The 21530-nt window shown below is 49.8% G+C and overlaps 1 protein-coding gene across 9 annotated transcripts in view; it reads right to left on the reverse strand.

Moving 5' to 3' along the window:
- NCOR2 (nuclear receptor corepressor 2) overlaps nt 1-21248 on the reverse strand; it is a 238542-nt gene extending 217294 nt beyond the window's left edge. For 8 of the 9 annotated variants that reach the window (XM_051785667.1, XM_051785666.1, XM_051785665.1 and 5 more), the window contains exon 1: nt 21062-21248. The gene's annotated coding sequence lies outside the window, so the exon portion shown is untranslated. Of the gene's footprint in view, nt 1-19876; nt 20789-21061 lie in introns of those variants that run through there. The other variant, XM_051785662.1, reaches the window with a different exon arrangement.
- Between the last annotated feature and the right edge of the window lie 282 nt (nt 21249-21530).

Here is a 21530-nt window from a genome sequence, read left to right on the forward strand (position 1 = left end):
AATCCTCACCTCGACCCCACTCATTAAAAAAAGTACTGCTCCCTTGACAAACAGTCCTCAGATTACCTACAGCTCACCCCCTCTCCTTCCCAACAGCTATGAATCCTACCAGTTACCCCAGCAAAGGCTCCCTGCAACCAGGGAGAAGAAAACTGGAGCAAGGAAGAGGAGAACCAGGCAGGAGATGGGTAGCCTTGGAGTGAACCTCCCCTTTTTACTATACCCCCTGCACTGCACTTGAATCATTTCCTCCCTTCTCCCCAGGCAACCCGTGGATTAGATGCATGAAAGTACAGCAATTACCCTCTTCAATTACCCTAAAGACTCCGCAAGAATAAATTGTTTGCAATGGAGAACCCTCTTGCCTTCTCCCCATGCAAAGCCAAACCTTTTCTCCATCATCTACAGCCAACCTACAAAATCTGTATGCTCTGCAGACTGAGACCAGCACTACACAGTCAGTTTTAATCTCCTTGGAGTTCTCCAAATGCAGCATCATGGCTCAGATGCAGTTATCCACCACTGCCTTTGGAAGCTTCATTTCTCCTCTTCCCCTCCCCAGCTTGCAGCCCACACATAGCAAAACGCAAGCAGGAAGAAAAGGGTGCTGGGAAACTTCTCTGCGAAACCCTCTCTTAATTTCAGGCTCTTGGATGTGGTGTGGCACCAGCCTGGAAGAAATTCTTGCTCCCCACAACCCATCGAGCTTCCAAGGGCTGTTTGGAGAAACAGCACCAGACATCAGCTGACACTAGCAATTACACCCAAATAGCAGATACAAGGTCTGTTATCGATCTGTTCCTAGAGGGAAGGACAAGCTATCCAGTAAAAAGGGGTGTCACGTTATTAAATTCTGAAAGGATAATAACCCAACACAGAGGGCACAGCTGTTACTGGTACACTTCAGGCTTCATTTCCAAGCCTGACAGGGAGCAAAGACCATCAGAGTGCTTCAGTGTTCAGAGACAGGCCTAGAAATTACAGGAATAAATTAACATATCCATATCCAAATTACTGAGCTAAGGGGGCTGCAGTTCTGTTGGCAGGAACTGGCCTCCTGACGCTGCCAGTTACTCCCAGCAGCTGCTTTAACCTCTTGTTAGCTGGTGCCACAGTGTTCAAACACTTTGACCTCTCCAAGCTCTGCAGCTTTGCCCCAGAGCAGGAGTTTTAACAGCCCAAAGACATTCAACAGCCCATGGAAAAGGCGCAAGGGAGGTTGTCTCCTGCAGTAACCTGAGCCCAGCGTCCTGGTGAAGAAGAGCGACAGACAGCTCTGTGCAAAAGCCCAGATCAATTCTGCTGCAAAAAGAAAACATGGCTCAGGTAAGCAAACAAGCCACGGCCTTTCAACATCAGCAACTTAAAAGAATGGAAGAGTTTAACCAAGCTACTGCTGGAAAAAAAAATTCACAAAGAGTTATCGATTTTTATGAGCTTGGAGTCAAGAGACCCATAAATTATTCACAAGGCAACAGAGATGGCAGATTTCTTGGACATTTCAGCGCCGCACCACACAGAATTACAAGCTCAGATCATTTGGCCAGGCTGTCCCACAATCAAGCCTTTATAAACAACAACAGTGATCTCCAGAACGGGCATCCAAACGTGTGACAAGCCACTGCCAGGGGCTACAGGCAGAGCTGGACAGACAGAACCACAACAGACAAGCGGCTTCAGAGCATACTTTGGGGATTTTCCACCCCACAGCAGACAGCAGGTCTCCCTGTCTGCATTAACAAAATTACAAACATAACACCACAAATTAGAAATGAAATGCACCCTCATCCCTGCACAAACAGATCTGGCCGAGAAATCAAAGTCCTTCCAATTATCCTGAAAGGCATTTGGAAATCAACATGAGAAGAGCCCTACAGATACCAGTATTTATCTCAGATATAAGTCTGGGCAGAAAACTCAAGCTCAAGAGTTCTGTGAGATACTCCCAGCTTCATCACAAGCCTCAGGTGCAGCCTCTGGCAACTCATCTCTCCAGGCCCCCGTATTAAATGGAAGGCAACAGTTTTCCTCCCATTGCAAGGGAAACGCATTGATGCCCCCAGATGCAAGAGCAGCCAAGCCCAGGCAGCACCTCAGATCCTGAGCTTGTCTGCACAGTCCTCGTCACTGCAGCCAACCTCCAACATCAAGAGTGGCCCCATAGATTTGCAGCACTCAAAGCACTGAGGACACTTGGCTTAGCCTTTCATATATCCAGAAAAGCATGGACCAAAGAAGATCCAAAGAGCCGGCCAGCAGCACTCAGCCACTGCCTTCCACTGGCTCCAGGAACACCAGTCCCTGGTCCTGGCTGAGAACTGGGGAGTCTCTGGTTGAACACGAGCCAGGTGTGACTCCAGAGCAGGTATGAGACCTCAGCACTGGAAAGACTCTTGTTTAAAAAAAAACAGTGGATTGCAAACTTCATACCAAGATAAGTTTTTATGAAATCTAGTGGAGGAAGATCAATATTTTCTTTTGTTAAGTAAACGTGGCCACTGAAAACACTACAGCAGCAGCTCAGAAGACAGATTTTCTGTTTATCCACACCACCAGAAGCAGAAGTGAGAACAAAGGCAGCTGCTCTTAACCATCACCCAAACATAAACCTCATCCAGGATCCCAAGCCTTTAACTCATAGAAAGGGAAGCATAAATCTCTCCGTGCTTGTCCAGAAAGAGCTGGAGGTTTTAAAAAGTGGTGGAAGGGAAGCAAGTTGAGTGTCTTTACCTCTTCCAAATCCAGGGACTCGGATGCCTGGCCAGTAGCCCATAACAGCACCTAACTCCAAGGCAGTGTAGACAACAGCTCTAGACACCCAAAACCCAAGTGTGCCAAGTGTGAGCCAAGTGTGGGTTTCCAGCACAAACCCCACATACTCTGTGGCAAACCCGGCAAGTTCTTGGAGGCACACTGATGGGAAGGATTCCATGCTGAGCAGTCTCACACTAATGACCCCACAGCAGGATCTGGCAGGCAAAGGCAGCCCCCAGATTTAGCCAGCGCTGTTTGAGTTTCAGATGGTGCAGAACAGCACATTGATCCATTTATCGTCTCTGGGTTGCCATGGAGACCACAAGTCATTCTCCACCATCGCCACCCCCCCCGCAGACCCCCCCACTGCTTTTCAATTGATAGCTGGGCACTGGGGAAGCATTTGCAGCACCGTGGAAATTAAATCCACACCAGAAGAGCAGGGGATTCAGAGCCGACACAGCCAAGGGACCTCAGCTTCAGGCAGCCTGTCCCGTTCTTCCCCCCGAGCCAAGTCCAAGTAACCAGTCGCTCTGAGCCTCTAAGTAGTATTACGGGAAATTAACAATAATAAAGTGGGATTTTAATGCCACTCCGTGGGTTCCCCTCTGACAGTTCTCACAAGGTAGCAGGGAGGGAAGACTTAAACCTCTGCAAGTGCCAAAACAGGCTTTCGAGCATCCCAGAGAATAACCCCACCAAGGCCAAGTACCAGCGAGTTCCCATCATCCCCAAGCAGGATAACATCCAGGAGGACAGCAGTTTTCTGCTCTTCATACAGCAGATCCACTCGAGAAGGATCACAGTTGATCCTTCACTGAGGGCAGCAGAGCACTTCTGCGCAGTGCGAGCAGCACGATGAGAGTGGGTGGATCAAACAGCTGATCAGACTCAGGCAACTGAACCCAAGCTCAACCTCCAGCCGGCTGCTGCTGGAAACAAGTCACTCCTTGGTCTGTAGAAGGCACATGAGCCACCAACTCAGGGCAGCAGAGCAAGCCCAGGCCTAAGCACACATCCTGTAATCCCATCCTTCAGATATACACTCCATAACCTCTCATGCAGGAAGCAGAGAAAACCCTTGACCTGCCTTTGGGGCAAATGTCCCAATGGGGTGCACAGCACTGCCTCCCCACACCTACCCAGTCCAGGCTCTGGCACCACAGAGTACTCAGGTGCTGTTCAGCACTACCATTTACTAGAACCAGATAATATCACATTTCCTTCCTCCCACCTCATGTGGGAGGAAAAACACCATCAAGACAACCTGAGGAAAATTTTTCAAACCTTAGTGCTTAGGTCTTGGCTTTTAACTCCACGCACAGCCACTCGAGCAAGTCACCTGCTTAGTCAGAAGATCTGATCTGATGTAATTCCCTTGCATTTCAACAAGGAGCTGCTGTGCAGGTGCTGCACTTCTTAACGGCTCATTCCCTGCACACACAAGTGTGAAAACTCAGTGCTGGCTTTACCCAAGGCTGCAAAACCACATTACCACAAGCACCTTTTGGAGGGCCAAAGGACACGATCTTCGTGCCACACAGAGAGGAAGAGCTGGTGCCAACAGCCCCTCCCAGCACGGTGGGCTGCTGCCAGAGGAGCCCAGCAGTCAGAACCCACTCCAGGCACTGGAGCATGAGGACATGGGGCAGGTGGCAGAGCACAGAAAGGCAGCTGCAGGCTGAGAGCCTTCAGGGAAACTCAAGAAGCGTGGTGTAAATACTGTATGCGCCTGGAGCCAGAAAGCTCAGCGAGGGCTGTGTGTGGCATTTCCTGAAGGTTACCTCTAATAAGTGCTGTCAGCCTGCCAGCCTTCAACTGTCTGCTGAGTCCTTCTGAGAGAAGCATGGCAAGGCCTGGACCTCTGTGGCATTGTCACAATCTGTGACAGCAAGAGCTCAAAAATAAAATTCCTCCCACGGAGCACAGAAGAGGCAGGTGTGGGACACCAAGGCAAACAAACCCACTGTAAGCTGGCAGGATAGAAGGGCTCCTGGTTGCAGAGCTGCTTGCTGAGCACTGTGTATCTCCCCTTTGAAACAGAGGCTGATGATGAGAGCCAGCTCTCATGCACCCTGAGCAGGTGAGGAGGCAGCCACGGCCTGTCCTGCTCTGCATCCCTGCTGTGCACACGCAGCTGCTCAGCCCATGGTCTCACAGGCATATCCACCACGGGGTGAGACCACAGCCTTGTACTGAGATGCTCAGGCCACTTTCCTCTGGCAGTCAGGGTGCTGCACAACCTCCCTCACCCGGGCAGAGGCATGGACACTGTGTCAGAGCAATCCATCAGCAGAGCCAGAGTACAGCAGCAGACATTTATCTGCATTTATTTTCTAGCTGCCACCAAGGAGATTATCCTGGCCCTCCCCACTCATTTGCTTTTTCCAGTGGGAACACACAGGGCATCTTCATCTAGTCCCAGGTCTTTTCTGGTTCTCAGGGTCACAACTTTTAGCAACTTTCCAGCCCTACGCTCACAGTCCACTGGTGAAGTGGATTTGCTCTCTGTTGCTCTTCAAATGACATGCTCAGCTCAGCATAATGCAGAAGCTTGCAACCAAGCCATGAGTGGCACCAGCCTCTCCAGCTTGGAGACCAAGCTTTCCAGCAAAGGCAGCAAATGCCCACAGCTCCTCTTGCTAAGCCTCTGCTGCTCTCCCCCTTCACCCTTTTCCTTTTCTTTTTTTTCAGAGAACTGCTTCAAACACAGCACTGAAAATAAATGCCAGTGGTAACCAGACAGTACACACCAGATAACAGAAACACTGCAGTTGTGAGCAGGAAAGAATTTGGGAGATCTGTCATTCCAGCTTCCAGCAGGGGAAAAAAAAAAAAGCCACCGTTCAAGGCCTCTTCAGTTACGTAAACTTCATTTCCATGTCTTTTATCACTGATAAGATAAGCCATTGCTCAAGTTCAAGTTCTGTATCAAGTAAACCAAGATAATCCTCTTAGGAATTCCCCATGCCCCAGCTTGAACAGACCTGCAGAAAAGAGCTTAAGGGGTTGCCTTCAGCTTAAAAAAAGAAACACACAAGCACACAGCCACAGACTTATTTATAACATAGGCAAATTTGGGGCCTAGTATAGAGCACTGGAGGTTTATACAGCTCTGCCTGAATAAGGGATCTACTTCTGCCCTAGTTCATAAATGCTACAAGCTACTACTTGGTCATGCATCACTCAGCTGAGCACCAGTCTGGAGACGACCGCCCTTCTGAGGAGGAATAAGGATTCCTCCTTATTGCAGCAATAAGGACCTGGAGGATCAGACCCCCAGAGGCAATTAAACTGATTCATGACCAGTCCCACACACTTTGTCCTGGATTACAGGAACAAGAATTTTCCAAGCAGCTGAATTTTTTAATTTATTTTAGCACAAGTTAATTTTATATCCTCTAATGCTGGTAGCAGAACCAGAGTAATTCCAAGCAATTATTGCCCTGCTTTGGGTATAAGATTTTACACTCACTAAGACCACCCCATACTGTACTGTCAGGACATCCAGATGTGAACCATCACTGTCTATATTTGTTAAGAGGTTGATGTGATCCAATCTAGCAACTGGATATATTTACTAACCACTTAAATATGCACTCGCACACCCTGCACTGTAACACAAAAGGGCATTTCATAAGTTTCTGATTGCAAGACAGATGACAGCAATAAGCAGACACACAAACTCTTGCCCTCCTCTCTGCTGCTTGTCATCAGGACGCAAATTACCTGGGCCAGCAATTTTATCTTCCAGGAAACCGACTTCGCCTGAAGGCAATGAAGGCCAACATTTGGAGCTTAACACTTTACTTCACAGGGCTGCATCTGGCCACCCCCGTGCAGTTCAACAACGTGCAACCACACGCTGGAAGGGCACAGCCTCAAGCCCTTCTAAGCCCACAGCTGCCGGAAGATCAAGGCACAAGGTGGTGGGTACCATCTGAAGTTGGTGCTTAAAATGCAAATTTTCTTCAGGTCTATCTACTTCCCCAGCCAGCCCAACGGGCTCCAGCACCCACAACTGTTTCTTACTCATTTCCAGCTACCAAGACTTTCATCCTTCTGATAGCCTCTCTCCATTAGGGTCTTTGTCACACGTCTCTGAGTGTTTTATGACACTCGAACTAAAAGACGCAGCATATCAAACAAAACACATCTCATTCCTCCCCACCAGCAACCTGAAGATCCTTTAACACTGACTGACGACCCACAATACTGTGGGAAAGGCTGTTTCCAGATCAGCTGCTGGAAAAGCTCTTCCAAGGTAGCAGCTGAATTCAAATCACACACCAATTAGCTCAGGGGGATTTGTATGTTTTTCTTTCAGGAAACCTATTCGAAAACAAAACAAACAGAAAAAAAATTGTTTAAATCTCATTAAAATATCTCAAACTGTGCCACAAGCATGCCACACTTTCTACTGAGGAAAACAGGAGCAGCGCAAACTAGTTTCACCCCATCAGAAGGAGTTTTGTCCTTTAAACCCTCTTATGCGTCCCCCCGCTTCCAACAAGACAATGCAGAGATCCAGAGCAGCTACAGACCTGTTCAGCATCACACAGCAAGCAAACCACTGTGCCAAACAGCCTGGGGCTGCCCTGTATCTTCCCCATAAGATGAGGTTTTCCACGTTGCTCTCCTCAGGTTTTTGCCTCTCGCCTCAAGGCCACATGCAGATGACCGTGCTTTTTCTGAAGCCAGTGCCAATGAGGCCACTGCATTCGTTATCCAGCAGGATAATGACAGAGTGCAATTCAGTCAACAGCAAATCCTCCCCAGGGAGATGCCCTCTGACCTTCCCTGAGCTGGGGGATGAACGCAGACAGCCAGATCTCAGACAGGCGGCAGAGCTGAGTGAATAATTCCTAATGAATCCTTTCATCTCTTCTTTTGTTTTGGGGAAGGGGGGAGTGGGTGGAGGGAAATAGTTTGGTACTATCCACCAGCAGAAAATTATTTTCCAGAACTACCCCAAATCACTGTCATCCGAACCACATTTTTCATGGCTTCTGCTCAGTACGTGAGCACAGAACACAGGCTGCTTTCTGCAGAGAAGGCCCTCATGCAGACGGTCAGTCTGGGAGGGGAGAGCAACAGCCAAAGTCCCAGCAAGAGCAGGGATGCTCCTGCAAGCCTCCCTTAAAATCACCCTTAGGCAGCCAATTGAGAGTCAGTCTAAGATTTCCACTCAAACCACGTTCTTGCCAACAAAACTCAGTTCCACTGACACATCAGCAAACACATGAAGGACAAGAAAGTTCATGAAATAAGGCCCCTAGAAAGTCAGGACCTTACCTCTCTCCACATGTCAGTCAGCCCTCTCTATCAATTTTCTTTCATTTTCCAAGCCACAAGCTGGAAGGATAACAAGGATGTGATAAAAGCAGATTTATTTTTTCCCCAACAAAAAGAAGCAATTCTCATTTCTCCAGTGTGAATTCAGCTGTAGAATTCAGTTTAGCAGCATCTCCTGAATGCTTTGTGTCATCCAGAGGTATTACAGTAACTAAGGGTGGAAAAACAACTCACAACTCTGAGGTCTCAGATCTGCTTCACAAACTTTCAGTCACCCATGCAGCACCCAGGCCCGTGGGCGCTCGTCTCTGTCAATGTGATGGTACCAGTTTTAGCCACGCAGTTTTTATCCCCATCTCTCAAGTGATCCTGAAATCAGCCATGTTTGAAGCAGTCACTTCCAACTGCAACAGCATTTACACAGATTTACCCTCAGCAAGCCCCATCTCATCAGTTTTTGTTTTATATTGGGAACAGAAATTACACGGAAGGACCATGGTCACCAGATGCTCCCTGCTCAGGCAAATGAACTGACGTGAACCCACACACTTAAACAGAGCTTGGTTCGTGTATTTATATAGATGCCAAATCCTAGGGATATCAATGACAATCTCTTCCCCAGTAAAACCTGATTACAGCGCTGGACTCTCTAAAGCCCCCCTGCCACCTCCCACATCACCCAGGACATCACGGGGAGCAGCCAGCAAACCCCTCCAGGTGCCCAGCACAGCAGGGGTTCCAATACCAATGATTAAGCAGATCTTCAAAGGAAGAAAAACAAGAGTCCTGGTCAATGACTGACCAGTGTAATGGCTCAGGCTACTCTCATGTGCTCCTCTCACAGCACATTTGTTTGCCGGGCTGCCCAAGAGGTTTCCAAGGGTCAAACACGAGGTCATCAGCTTTGCTGAAAAATATAAAAAGCTGGAACTGCAAGTAAGGAAGGTCCCAGTACTTACAATTAAGGCTAAAAAGACATGAAAATGCAAATCCTTTAAGTTCAAACATACCAGAGGCAGCACCAAAAAGAAAAAAAGGGGAAAAAAAGGATCTTATGGCTTTTGAAGATCAGACCTTCGCAATATTTAGTAATCCATGTAAAATTCTGACCAGCCTCAAGGACCAAGAGTGGCTGTGGAAAGCAAAACCTTGCTTTCAGGCTATTTTGAGAAGCACTCACAAGGTTTATCCCAGAAACTGCTTTCTGCCTACTCAGATTTCTCAACTGAGCCAATCACATGGTGTTTCGATGGGCTGCTGGAGACACTTGAGAATAGCAGGGCTGCCGGCCGCTATCTGCCTGGCACAGGGTGGTTTTTAATTGAGGCTGAACTCTTAAGTCCCTGCTGCAGTCTGCAGCTCCAATCACTGAAGCAATAATTAAACCCAGGAGAAACAGTGCAAAGCAGCAATGCCTTTAACTAGTACATTAAGATGAGGAAACCTGAAGACATGCACAGACATCTCCAGGATGTGCTATTTTGTTTTAAGCCTGAGGATTTCACAGATTTTAAACAGGAAAAGTCAGGGTAGCAGAGATCCTGCAGTACAGAAACAGGAGAGATACAGGAAAGTATTCACTTTCACTTCACCCAGTCCAAGGAGGAAATCAGAGGAAATTTTTCCCATCCAAGTTTGGGACCTTCTTCCCAGGGGAACCTGAGAGATTACAAAGAGAGGGGAATGCAGAGCAAGAGAAGTACCAGTTTCAGCCACCCTCCCCAACTCAAACAGACTCGTCAAAGAAACCTGTCAGAGACACCATCCTGTGAAAAGTCCGTGTTAGCTGGGGAGGTTGCTGGTAGATCAGACAAGTTCTGCTCTGAAATCCGAGGGGAGAGACTCAGCCTGGAAACGACTCTCCATTAGGTTAATTAGTCAAGTTTGATGTATCCAAGTCGGTTACCATGGCCACAGGAACTGAAGAGTAATGCTTTACACAGATTTTCCTGTGTGGGACTGGGGAGCTCGTCCAGCCCCTCCAGGCCCCCCAAGCCGGGTAGGGAGGAATCTGCCACCCCGGGACACTCTGGGCTCTGTGCCAATGCCCTCAGCCCAGGCTGGGCTGCTCACAAACGCTGACTGGAAGAGCTCCCTGTCCATAGACCATAAGGCTGCTAAAAATAGCACCAGAGATAAACCGGGTTAATGACACATCAAGAAGATGCATTTGCACACGGAAATCAACAGAATGCATGCGAGATCTGCCCTCCACCTGGCTTTTGGTTGGTTGGTTTTGAGCGGGGGGGAGAGAGAAAAAGACGCTCTGTTTTCTCTTGAAAATTCAAAGCCCACCTGCCAAAGAAATGATAGAAAGCTGTCCTCCTCTCCAAACACCACCCCAAATTCAGCTGAAGCTTGTCTGTTAATTTCACTGCCTGAGAAGAGACCACAGTGTGTTACAAACAAGCAAATATTTTAAGTGTCATTAGCTACATTATGATCAGCATCCTGTCAGCTGCTTACAACTCTAAGGCGCAGCACACACTCAGCCGTGCACTAGCACACAGGAGTAAAATCTACTGCCACCTCAGGAACAGCAGCAGATTTAGAAAAGAGTGGGAGAGAAAAACCAATTTGCAATTCAGCAAAGCTCCTGTGGCAGAGCGGTTTTAAACTCCCTTGGGAAAAGGACCCTCCCCTCGCTCTCACTCTGTTCATCAGGTGCCTCACTGAGCTAGGACTGATGCCTGCAGAAGCTGCCACAGAGCACAGAGGATGGCATCTGCCCAACTTTCCTCTTCATCAGCTCTCCCGTGGATATGCAGGGCCACGGCACAAAAGCACAGACTACTTGAGTCTCCCAGGGAGCACAAGCAAGATTATTCAAGGAACAAAGGTGCTGCAGCCGGCAGCCAGCACAAAGCAGCAACAATGTAAAAAACCCAAACTCCGACGCGGAGGAACATTCCCAGCACCATTCTGAGCCAGGCACTCGATTTTTCAGCTCATGGAAAAGGAGCAAATGCCACAGACCTTCCCAGCTGCCCAGACCATGGCAGAAATGCCTGAACTTTTACCAACACTGCCTGAGCACGACTCCAAGCTGAAACCACTGCTGGTGCTGCAAGAACAGCAACAGAACCCTCTGTGAGGGTCTGTTCTCCTGTTGCAAAATTGGCTGGCTTGTCCCTTGCTAAAAGGAGACACGTGACATGCCTGCAAACAGGTCTGTGCAGAAATTTGGGGAGAAAATCTTTCCCTTGGAAGGGAATTTCAGGACTGTGAAAATTACTCCTGAAAAAGGCGATTGAAACGCAATCAAGTTGTGTAAATTACAGCCATTCTTCCCTGATTTCAGACTGCCTGTCCCCTGGCTCCCCATTCCTCCTTGCAGTACCCATACCAGCAACAAAGCAGTATCACCTTAAACAAAACTGTGACATTGGTGAAGACAGTCAGCTACTCAGGTCAAAAATAACAAGAGAGAGAAGCACTGTGATAGGAACATGCTGAGGGGCAGTGAGGTGGCAAACTCCTTCAACCAGCACTACAGCCAAAGTCCCAGATCTCAGAAACAGAGCTTAAAAGAAATCAGCCAGATGCTGTGAAACACGCAGGAGAAATCACCCTCCTTTTACAGCCCCAAACCTATTAAGAGATACAATTCATCTCCACTTTTCTTAGCGGTTAATGTTGAGCTGTTGCCTTTCTTTTTTCCCCCCTTCTGCACCAGCCTTAATTTCGGAACACTGGAAGTTGGCCTTGTGACAGGAGGGCAGAACACGAGAAGACCCATTTGTTTCTGTAACTAATTGTTCTGCCTCCTCAACACACACATCAAATTGACTTGGCAAGGCTGCAAGGCAAGGTAAAGCTGCTGTATTTATTTAGCCATTTCTTCTTCTGGTTAAAAGGCTTCGTAAAGGAGATTGCAAGTGGCCAAGGCAGCACAGGCACCTTTATCAAGTTTTACATCGACTGGAATGAGGGAAGAAAGACTCAGGATAGCAGCATTCCTGGTCGTGGCCCTTACAATGGGTATTTTAGCTTCAGTTACCTAAGAATTAATTGGCAAGATATTCAAGAAGTTCATAAAAGCAAGTGTGAACACTCACTTATTTCTGGCTACAGCCTTCTTACCCTAGGGATCAGACTCTGTAAAACAAAAATAAGTACGTGTAGACTGCCTGATCAGAGTGCCTGCATTAGCCAAACACATTAAGTGCCTCAAGCAGCAACCGGGTAACTCAAGGCTGAGGAGTCGTGCACAGACATGTTCTTCCTGGAACAGCCCCTCGCCTGCAGCCACGGGCCTGACTCTGCACCCATCTTCCAACTCAGCCAAAGGTTCAAGGTGTTTCCGCATAAAACAAGGAACTAGAGCAAGGCAAACAATAATACATTGTGTGGAGAGTAAAACCTCCTGCTGAGAAGAAATCCAGACATTTAAAAAGCACAACCGAACAAAATGCAAAAAAAAAAAATAATAAAAAAAAAAAATAAGACACAGATGGAGCTTAAAGCTCTTGTGTCTTGCAACAGACCAAAGCTCACACCGCCTTTGTCACAGGAAGCAGGAGTAACCAGGGTGCTTGTGTCTGCCTCTGCAGCACAAGTCCTCCATCTCTGGGCAAAGTAAATTCCTCATTTCTGAGCTTTCTCTGCTGTTGGCAGAGTTTAAGGACATTCACAGAAGTGCTCTGGATTTCATAAGCACCAGTCTCAGTGGAGAAGATGCAAACCTTAGCTCTCCACAGTGAGAGAGTTAGAACGAAAACACAACCCTTAAGGTACATGCTGACATCTCTCTTTATTTCTGTTTCATAATGCTGGAGAAAACCCAAAACCCTGCAGTGTTTCTCACTCCGACACCACACAGCCCTCAGGAACGCTGCTGGCAGCTGGCTGGGTTCTGGACCAAAACCGCAGCAGCTCTTTACGTGCATCTCTAATCATGGCACCTCAAGACACGTAGACATCAAAAATAAAAAAAAAAAAAAAACCAACAATTTTTTAGCAGCAACCCTGTCGAGATATGAAAGTAAAGGAAAGACTAAAACTTACGAATGAAGGAAAAAAAAAAAAAGAGAGGAAGAAGAAAAAAGGGCTGGCTGACACCTCCTATACATGCTGTCAGCAGGATCATTTGCTCCAAAAATAAGGATGTCCAACTCATCTAAACCGATGACATGACAACCGCTTCACAGTCCCAACCCCGGAGTTGCACAAAAACCTCTGAACACCCATTGCCTTGCAGCTCAGTAAAAAACAAGCACTTGTACTCACTCAGCGCAAGCAGACATCATGTGCCGCTCCCCAGAAAGTTTCAGCTCTTCACATCCACTCAAGCATCCACTTGGGCTGCAGAGAAGCCCTTTCACCCCTCCACCCTCTGCCAGTCACGCTCCGCAGCTCCCGCCACAGGCCTGCAGCAGAGCTGGCTGCCCAGGTGCCTGTGCCACATCATGCAAAAATATTTTAACTGTAGCCAAACTACTCCGCAGAGCAAGCGCAGAAAGGGAGTGCTACCTTCTCCTGGTGCCCCCCCAGCCAGCAGCAACCAACCTCCTACAGAGCCTGGATATGCTCAGACTGCCTCATCAGCACCTCCCAAGTGAGTGACATTTAAGACTAGAAAGCCTCAAATAAGAATACCAAAAAGTTTTTCCACTGCCAGTTCAGAGAGTTTTCCCAAAACACACAGATTCCTGTAATGCAGACTTTCCTGCATTTTATTTCTTTGACAGTTTTTAATCACCTCTGTTCTAGCATTTGGAAATTATTATTCACACACACAACAGGAACAAGGCTGCAGGGAAACATGAATTTCACTAGCCTGCCTGGTTTTGTCTGTGGACACCACCTCACATATTACCAAATCAAAACAAGCCGGCCAACTTGAGCGTGAGGGGGAAATGAAAGGGCAGCCCGGTGACCTAGAAATGAAGCTGACACTCTGGCATGAGCTTGAAACTCTGCAGCAAAGAAAAAAAAAAAAAGCTGTAACTGCTTTCAAGATGGAACTTGAAAAGTTTATAAATGAAATTATATGACATGGTACCCACAGAAAAACAAGGACGTCTTTCCAACAGGAAAGAGTCATCCCCTTTGCCAAACAAAAGAAACTCTAGTGCAAGAGAAGAGGGGACACAGTTATTCAAGGTCCAGATGCAGGAAAAGTACCCCCAGCACACTGGAGAAATTATCGAACACAGAGCTCTGATACCAAACACCACTAGCTCTGCTACACACCCAAGATTTACATACCACGTATCACAAATCGCACGATGGTAACGGCATGGGCTTGAGGAGTCGGTACACAAAGCTTTAGGGCTTCAAGCAGTGGATCAGGAATGCTGCAGTCACACGCCTCAGCACTGATCCAATGCAAACTCACCCTGCCAGGTGTAATTCATTCAAAGAGGGTGTTAACGAGTTCCCTTTGTTCAAGCAAGTTTCAGGCTTGATCGGGTAATGTCCATATCACCAGCATAAAACCGACATCCCCATCGCCCTCCAGCAAGGCTGACAGGAGAGGCGTCACAAGCCAATTTCCAGCCCGGATTGTGCGTGCACCATCAGGTAATCCAGTGAAAACCACTGGGGACTCACAGCCTTCCAAAACCAGCTCCTTGCAACATCAGACCAGGGAGATCACGAGGCCTCAGCAGTAAACACTTAACGCAGAGCACTTCTGCTGCAAGAGCCAGGTGCTGCCACTGATAAACCACGTGCTCCGCAGCGCCGCAGGTACGTGTTCGAGAAGTTTGCAGAGGCCGAAGACTGAGCTATTTATGAAGTGATCAAGTATCATGCAGCTGAGATCTGGCCCTATAAAAATTTAGCTGCTGGAGTAATTTTATAAGGTTTTAAACTATTTTCAGAAGAAAGCCAACTTTCCATTGTTTGCCACAGCTTGTTAGAAGCCCACACATCCCGCAGCGTAGAGGAAAGACTCCCTCCGCCCTCTCCAGACAGCGCTGCACGGCTGGAGGCACAGACAGATTTTCAGAAAGCTTGACTTTGCCTGCCATCCCACTCACCAATTCAACTCTCCCACCACATCTCACTGACACCCAGGCGCAAGGTTCAGTCCTTCACTGTGCTGTGTTGCTTTAATCAGGGCCCAGCTCTTTACACAACCACCTAAGCCTCCAGACCTTGCAATTAAACACTCCCTGAGGAGGATGAAACCTGCCCACCTGGGAGACAGCAAGTCCTCAGGGACTGATCACAGACGATGGGATGATCTGCACCAGGAACCTTCCCAAATCCTGTCATCCTCCACCCACGGGCTGACACATTTCTTTCCTTCTGCGTTCTTCAACACAGAGACAAGGAAGAGCGCATTACAAACTACTCTCTTGCCCCAACACGCACATGACAAACCCAAACTGTGCTGCTTAGGAAGCTGTTGAGCAGCATTCAGGTACCAGCAAAAGCGTACCAGCCCAGAGCCTGCAGAAAACAAGGTTTAGAATACTTAAAAGTCCCCAAAACTACATGACAGATGGCCACACCACTGGAGTGTTTCTTCAGTTCCCTGAGCGGACAGGGAGAAGCACACCCAGCCAGGAAGGGTTAACTTCCCACAGATTTGGGCCAAAACTGCATTTCTGGGCAACGCCACTCTGTCCAGTGTTACACCAGGGAAACAATGCTAAATAAAGATTACGCCAAGTGGTATTATGTAAATAATTCTCTTCCACAATGAAAGGATAAACCCAGACTGCTTGGTTAGTTATTAACCCACAGAGAGGAAATCCTGCCGGCTCTGCCTCCCTCCCTCAACACATGCACCACCCACCCGGAGAGCCACAGCCAGGGCTGCAGCCACCAGAGACAATACCCACACCGTCCCCAGCCTCCCCACGCGCTGGCACTCTCCTGCGGACCGCTTCCCACAGGAGGAAACCATTTGGGCCCCACCACATTGCCTCCTCCCAGGGCAGCCCCGCTCCTGCCTTCACCACTGCTGCCAAGGCTGGACTTGGCCCCCTTCCTCTTTCTCATCCTCCCCCCACCACGGGTCCAGGACATGAAGGGCTCCCTTCCCTTTGATGCGAACACGCTCCTCAACACATCCCTCCTCTTGAAGCCCTTCCCCTCGTGGGCCGAATCCACTGGAGTCTGCCTTTGCCTGCACATCTTCTGCCCAGAATAACTTACTCGACCTTTCTGCCTCCATCTCTCCCTGCAACCTTCCTCCCACCTTGGCCTCACGTCTGAATGCTTTATGTTTGTCATACGATTTTAAATCTGTCAGCAATTCATCCATCTGCCGCCTCCTGGGTTTTTAATGCCGCAAACCATTCTGGGTTACAGCCTTGCCTAAACCTCTCAGTGGAAAATTAAGCTGTACCTCATTCAGAAACCAAACTGGCTTTGAGATCACTTCTTTCCAAGGTGCTGGGCTGTTTCAAAGACAGGCTTCTCCCCTACAGCTAGCAGAAAAGCCATGATGCTATCCGGTCTAAAATAAACATTATGGGAGCAGCGATAAGGGGAAATATTTCAGCTGACTAAGAGCAATGTGGGTTCAAATCCAAGCGTAAGCTGATATTGCTTGTAATTTGTTCCTGAGCCAAAAACACAGACTGGGAGTGAAAAAATGGAAGGCATTAAACAACAAGCAGCGTACTCAGCGACTCTGGAAAACTTGAGCATTTCCATTTATGTTATTATTTTTTTAAATAACCTTCAGTTTCACGGATCATAAAGTTAATTTGGAGTTAACTTCCCTTCTCTGTAACTAGACAGAGCTGCTATCCTTTACATTCGTTAATGTTTGCTCAGTGCTCCGCAGCTATAAAGAGAGCACTAACCATTATCAGCATCCTCTGTGCACCCAGCAGGCACATAATCACACCAATTGCTTTGCTCTGCCTGTCCAACCCCCGCCCCATGCCCCAGATCTCCTCCAGCCCTGGCTTTGTGGTAGCAATCACAGCCATGGCCATCTAGCTCCACCCTTACCCCTTTTTCTCCAGCGCCAGCACTGGTCACCTCTCCCCTGCAGGCAGGGCTCCTCTCTGGACCTCTCCAAGCAGATCAGTGGCCGAGCACGCACTGTTGGCAGCACTGTCTGCAGCAATCGGTGCCTCTTCTCGCCTGCCCAACCTCAGCCACAACACATCTCTTGGCTTCCCACCATGAAGACGGCAGGGGTGCTACTACTGTGTGAGCACTGTCTGCTCACCAGAAATGTCCCCTTCTGGAGCACCCTCCTCGCCTTCAGTAATGAACGGCCCACACCCCGAGAGAGGCAGGTTGGCAGGAACGGAGAACTGGTGGCCTCGAGAAGGGAAGTGACAAGTAGGGTGGGCAGCAGGACGGGGGGTACAACCCAGATTTCTCAATTCCCAGTACAGTCCCGCTGACGCCTTGTGCTCAGGTCAGGATTCACTTCCCAAAACTGACAAATCACTCATTTCCTTCTGCTCTTCTGTCCTCCTTCCCTTCCTACCAGATCCCTCCCTCACTCTGACCAAGCTTTTACAGGCATTTTCATGCCCTCTGTTCTGGAGCTCTAGCTCCCCTCATCAGTCCTTTTTTAGGAAGCATCTCTGCTCTAGCCATGCTCATTAAATGATATGCATTTTCATTTTCTACTGCAACGCAAAGATCTATCCTTGACATTACAGGGCAATTTGGAGACCCCGACACCTGTGTGCCAGCACAAGCCCAGACATAAATAGCAACTCTTCACCACTTTCCTATGTCGATACACAGCAGGGGCCCTTCAAAGCTGCGCAGGAGCTTGTGCCACAGCAGCCTAGATGAAAATCCATGACCTCATGATGCCCAAATCCTTAAGCAGCTGCAAAAGCCTCAGTCACTAATCAGAGAGGCAACCGGGTGCTGCTATACCTCATTTCCAGCTCCATTAGAGCTGACCCTGCTCTCTGCTGAAATCTCTCAGTGAAGACTAAAGCAAGCCACCGTTCGCACAAATGCAGCTGCACAAAGATAACAGTTCTCTTACGAACACATTGCCCTGGATTTCCATCTCGTGTACCCCTGCATCTAGCCTGTGGTCTGCATTTGGGGGATCCTGGCTCACAGGCACAAAACCCAGGGGGGAACCAGCACTTTGCCACTGGGCGTGACAAGCCCTCGCACTGAACAGACAAAGCACTCGTGGGCAAAGAGACTCCTCTTCACCAGCTCTCCAGCAGACTTGCTCTGACACATTGAACTTCAATGTAACCTCCCTAGTCTCAATTTTCTGACTTGTCAAGTGATCTGGTCGGAATGAGATACAGGGCTAGGGATGGGTAGTACTGCACCCCAAATACAGGCCCTCTCAAACCCATGCTCCTTCGCAACTGCTCAAAACCCTCCTCTGGAAATTTAATCCTCCTTTGTACCTACTCATCTAGAAACTGGTGAGATGGTAACTTTCCTCCTCCCCACAGGGTCATGAAGATGATGGTATCTCAGACACATAAATTATGGCTGGCTTCAAGCAGGTTCCTCCCAGGACAACCTGACCGCAAACAGGACAGTATTTCAGCAGAGGCCACTAAAAACCTGAACCAGCAGTGGGAAGAACACCAGGAGACATCAAGGGGACAAATAATTCACTGCCATGTCACGAAGATATCTCCTATGACCCAATTCCAGACAGCACAGTCCAGAGCTGCCGTGGAGATGAGAGGGGCAGCTCTCCACACGTGCAGCTATCAGCACAGCTGCATGCATGCTGTCACTGCCAATCATAACAAAACTGCCTTTACCAGACTGGATCTCCTAATTACAAGACATGAACAAAGCCTGAACCAAACCCTCTTTGGATTTAGCACAGGATGGCTCCAGGGACTGGTACAACCTCCACTGGAGGCAGCTTGGTTCAAATCCAACCACAGCCATTAGCAAGTGAAAGGTATTGCCAAGCAGCAGCTGTTTGGTGGCTTGCCTGAAACAAGTTTACAGTTTCAGTGCAGATCCTGTCGCAAAAAAATGCCAGTCACCTCCCTGGAGCTCAAAGGTGTGAAGGCAGAAGCATCCACCCACTTCTCCAGTGCTAGAGATGCTGGTGTGGGAGGCGTTCCCATACGGGCCCAGTACCAGCTCTGCAGAGCCGGCCCTGACCTCCGCAGGGGTTTCAGAACCAGGTATGTTTTGCAACTTGGCAGAAACAACAGCTAAATAACAGAAACCACCACCCACATGAAGCCAGAAGAACAACGTACCAGTGTTTTCCTGCCCCAGACGTGTGCGTGCCCCATCTCCTCTCTCGCACCAAAAATAGCTTCTACTTTTTCCCTTTTGGCAACAACAAACCGAGGTTTGAGTGCATTTGCTTTCAATAAACTAAACACGTTTTGCAAGAGCGTCTCTCAAGCTTACTCAACTGAAGTTATAAAATATTCGTCACACACAAAACTTCCCTCCCATGGCATCTTGGGACTCAGCCCCAACACACTCTGCAAGCCTGGTTGTGTTTCCCACCCAAGGCATGGCTCCTACGCAGAGCTGGCCGACCCAGGCACATGGGCGGCTTGAGCTAAATCCCAAAGTCACCCAGAGAGTCAGCAGCAAAACTCAGAGAATTAAGTACAATTTCATTAAAGCCATCCAGGAATACATGGCTTCACTAAAACCCTCCAGGAGTTTTGCCATCACTTCCAGAAGAGATGGAAATGCTCACTCAGTTGTCCCAACTCACATTGTTTCTCCCTTTATGAACTAGTAGTAGCACCAAACCTTTATCTGTAAGGCACATGGCAAACTTAACCTTAACCTTGCTGATAAAAACCCTACGCTAAATAGTAGATAGAAATTGAAAAACTCTCACTCCATTCAGCCAAGGCATACCAGTGGAACAACATCACATCCACCAAAGCCAGATTAAAAATACCAGACTCAGCAAAACCCTTACATTTTCAGGCATCCAGAGCACCAACCTTTGCTTCATGGGAATACTGAGAGGTCGCCAAAAGAGTTCAAACCATAAATGCCTGTGAACCGAACGGGTTAGGAAACACCCACTGCACAGATCACCTCCAGCAGCACTGTCCTCTCCAGCACATTCTTGAGCTGACCCAAAACACAAAGTTCAGGGAGCAGACACAGCCTCCAGCGCAGGCAGCAGTGCCTGCAGGCATGCCGGGCTTCCACAGGGTTCAAAGCGCTGGAAGGAGGGATGGGTTTGTTGGGTCAACACGGCCTCATGCCCCAGGCAGCCCCAGCCCGAGTCCTGCAGGTTTTGCTGCTTCAGTGGCGTTGGCAGCAGCCCACATGGCAGGCAGCTGCCTGCACCCACTGCAGCCTGCTCTTTGTGCATTGTCAGGGCAAGGGAGCAGGAGGAAGGGCCGAGGGAGAACAGGGAACAGGAAATTATAAGAATCGTCAGGAAAAAAAAGCAATCACTCCAGAGACTGCAGCTGGGGTTCAGAGAAACGTGCACTTGTTGCCTGCAGACACCGGCCCGGTTACCCCCCTGTAAATATTCACACGCTCAACGCCACATGGCTGGAGGAGTGAGTCAGGGGGGGCTCTGGTCGTGCCCAGCACCCGGCCGTGCCCCCAGCACCCACTGACACGGCCCCGGGGCGCAGGGCTGGTCAGGGCTGGTCCCCACCCGCGCCCGGTGGCCCCTCGGATGCTCATTCATTGCCCCGGGCTGTCGATCGGCGAAACCCACCGGCTCCGAGCGTGCGGGGGGACAACAGCCGGAAAACACAGGATTGAAAGAAGAGGAGGAAAAAACAAGAGGGAGGGGGTAAAAAAAGGCCCTTGGGTGCCCCCACCCCGCAGACGGGTGTCCCCGCCAGTTTGCGAAGTGCGGGGCTCCCCCCGTGCTCCCAAACCCCGCCGCTCCCGGGGAGGCGCGTTCCCTCGAGGGCAAAAAGCAGCAAAACCAACCAACAAAAAAAAAAAAAAAAAAGAAAGTTTCTCCCCAGCGAGCAGCTCCCGCGGCACATTTTCATTTTTACGTAACGCGGCCGCCTTTCCCCGACCTGCGGGGAGCGGAGCGGGGCGGCCCCCCCGGCCCGGCCCCCGCCCGGCCCGCCCGCACCCCGGCACCGGGGGGGTCCCCCGGGGTTCCCCCCTCCCTCCTTACCTAATCCCGCCGGCAGCTGCCGCCCCCCATCGCCGCCGCCGCTCCCGCCTCAGCGGCCGGCGGGGCAGCGCCGGGCGCGGGGACGCGGCCCCGCCATCTGCGCCGTGTTTATAAATCCAGAGCCATGGGGCTGCGAGCCGCGCCGTCCGCCCGTCCGTCCGCCCGTCCCTCCGTGGGGCCGGGCCGCCCCTCGCCGCAGCGCCGGCCCCGCAGCGCTCAGCCCAGCCCAGCCGCGCCCAGCCCAGCCCTGCCCGGCCCTGCCCGCCCCGGCGCGGCAGGAGGCGGCGGTCGGTCGGTCGGTCGGTCGGTCCCTCAGGCCGCCCCACAGCCGCCCCGGCGGCCGGGCGGGGCGGGGCGGGGCGGGGCCGCGCCGCCCGCGCGCATTAAAGGGGCCGCGCAGCGCCCGCAGCGCCCGGCGGGTCCCGGCGGAGCCGCGGCGGTCCCGGCTATCGGGACACCGGCTGCACGC

Source organism: Manacus candei, unplaced genomic scaffold (assembly GCF_025592945.1).
Source record: "Manacus candei isolate 608988 ecotype Guabito, Panama unplaced genomic scaffold, ASM2559294v1 h1tg000020l, whole genome shotgun sequence".
In the NCBI taxonomy this organism is placed as follows: Eukaryota; Metazoa; Chordata; class Aves; order Passeriformes; family Pipridae; genus Manacus; species Manacus candei.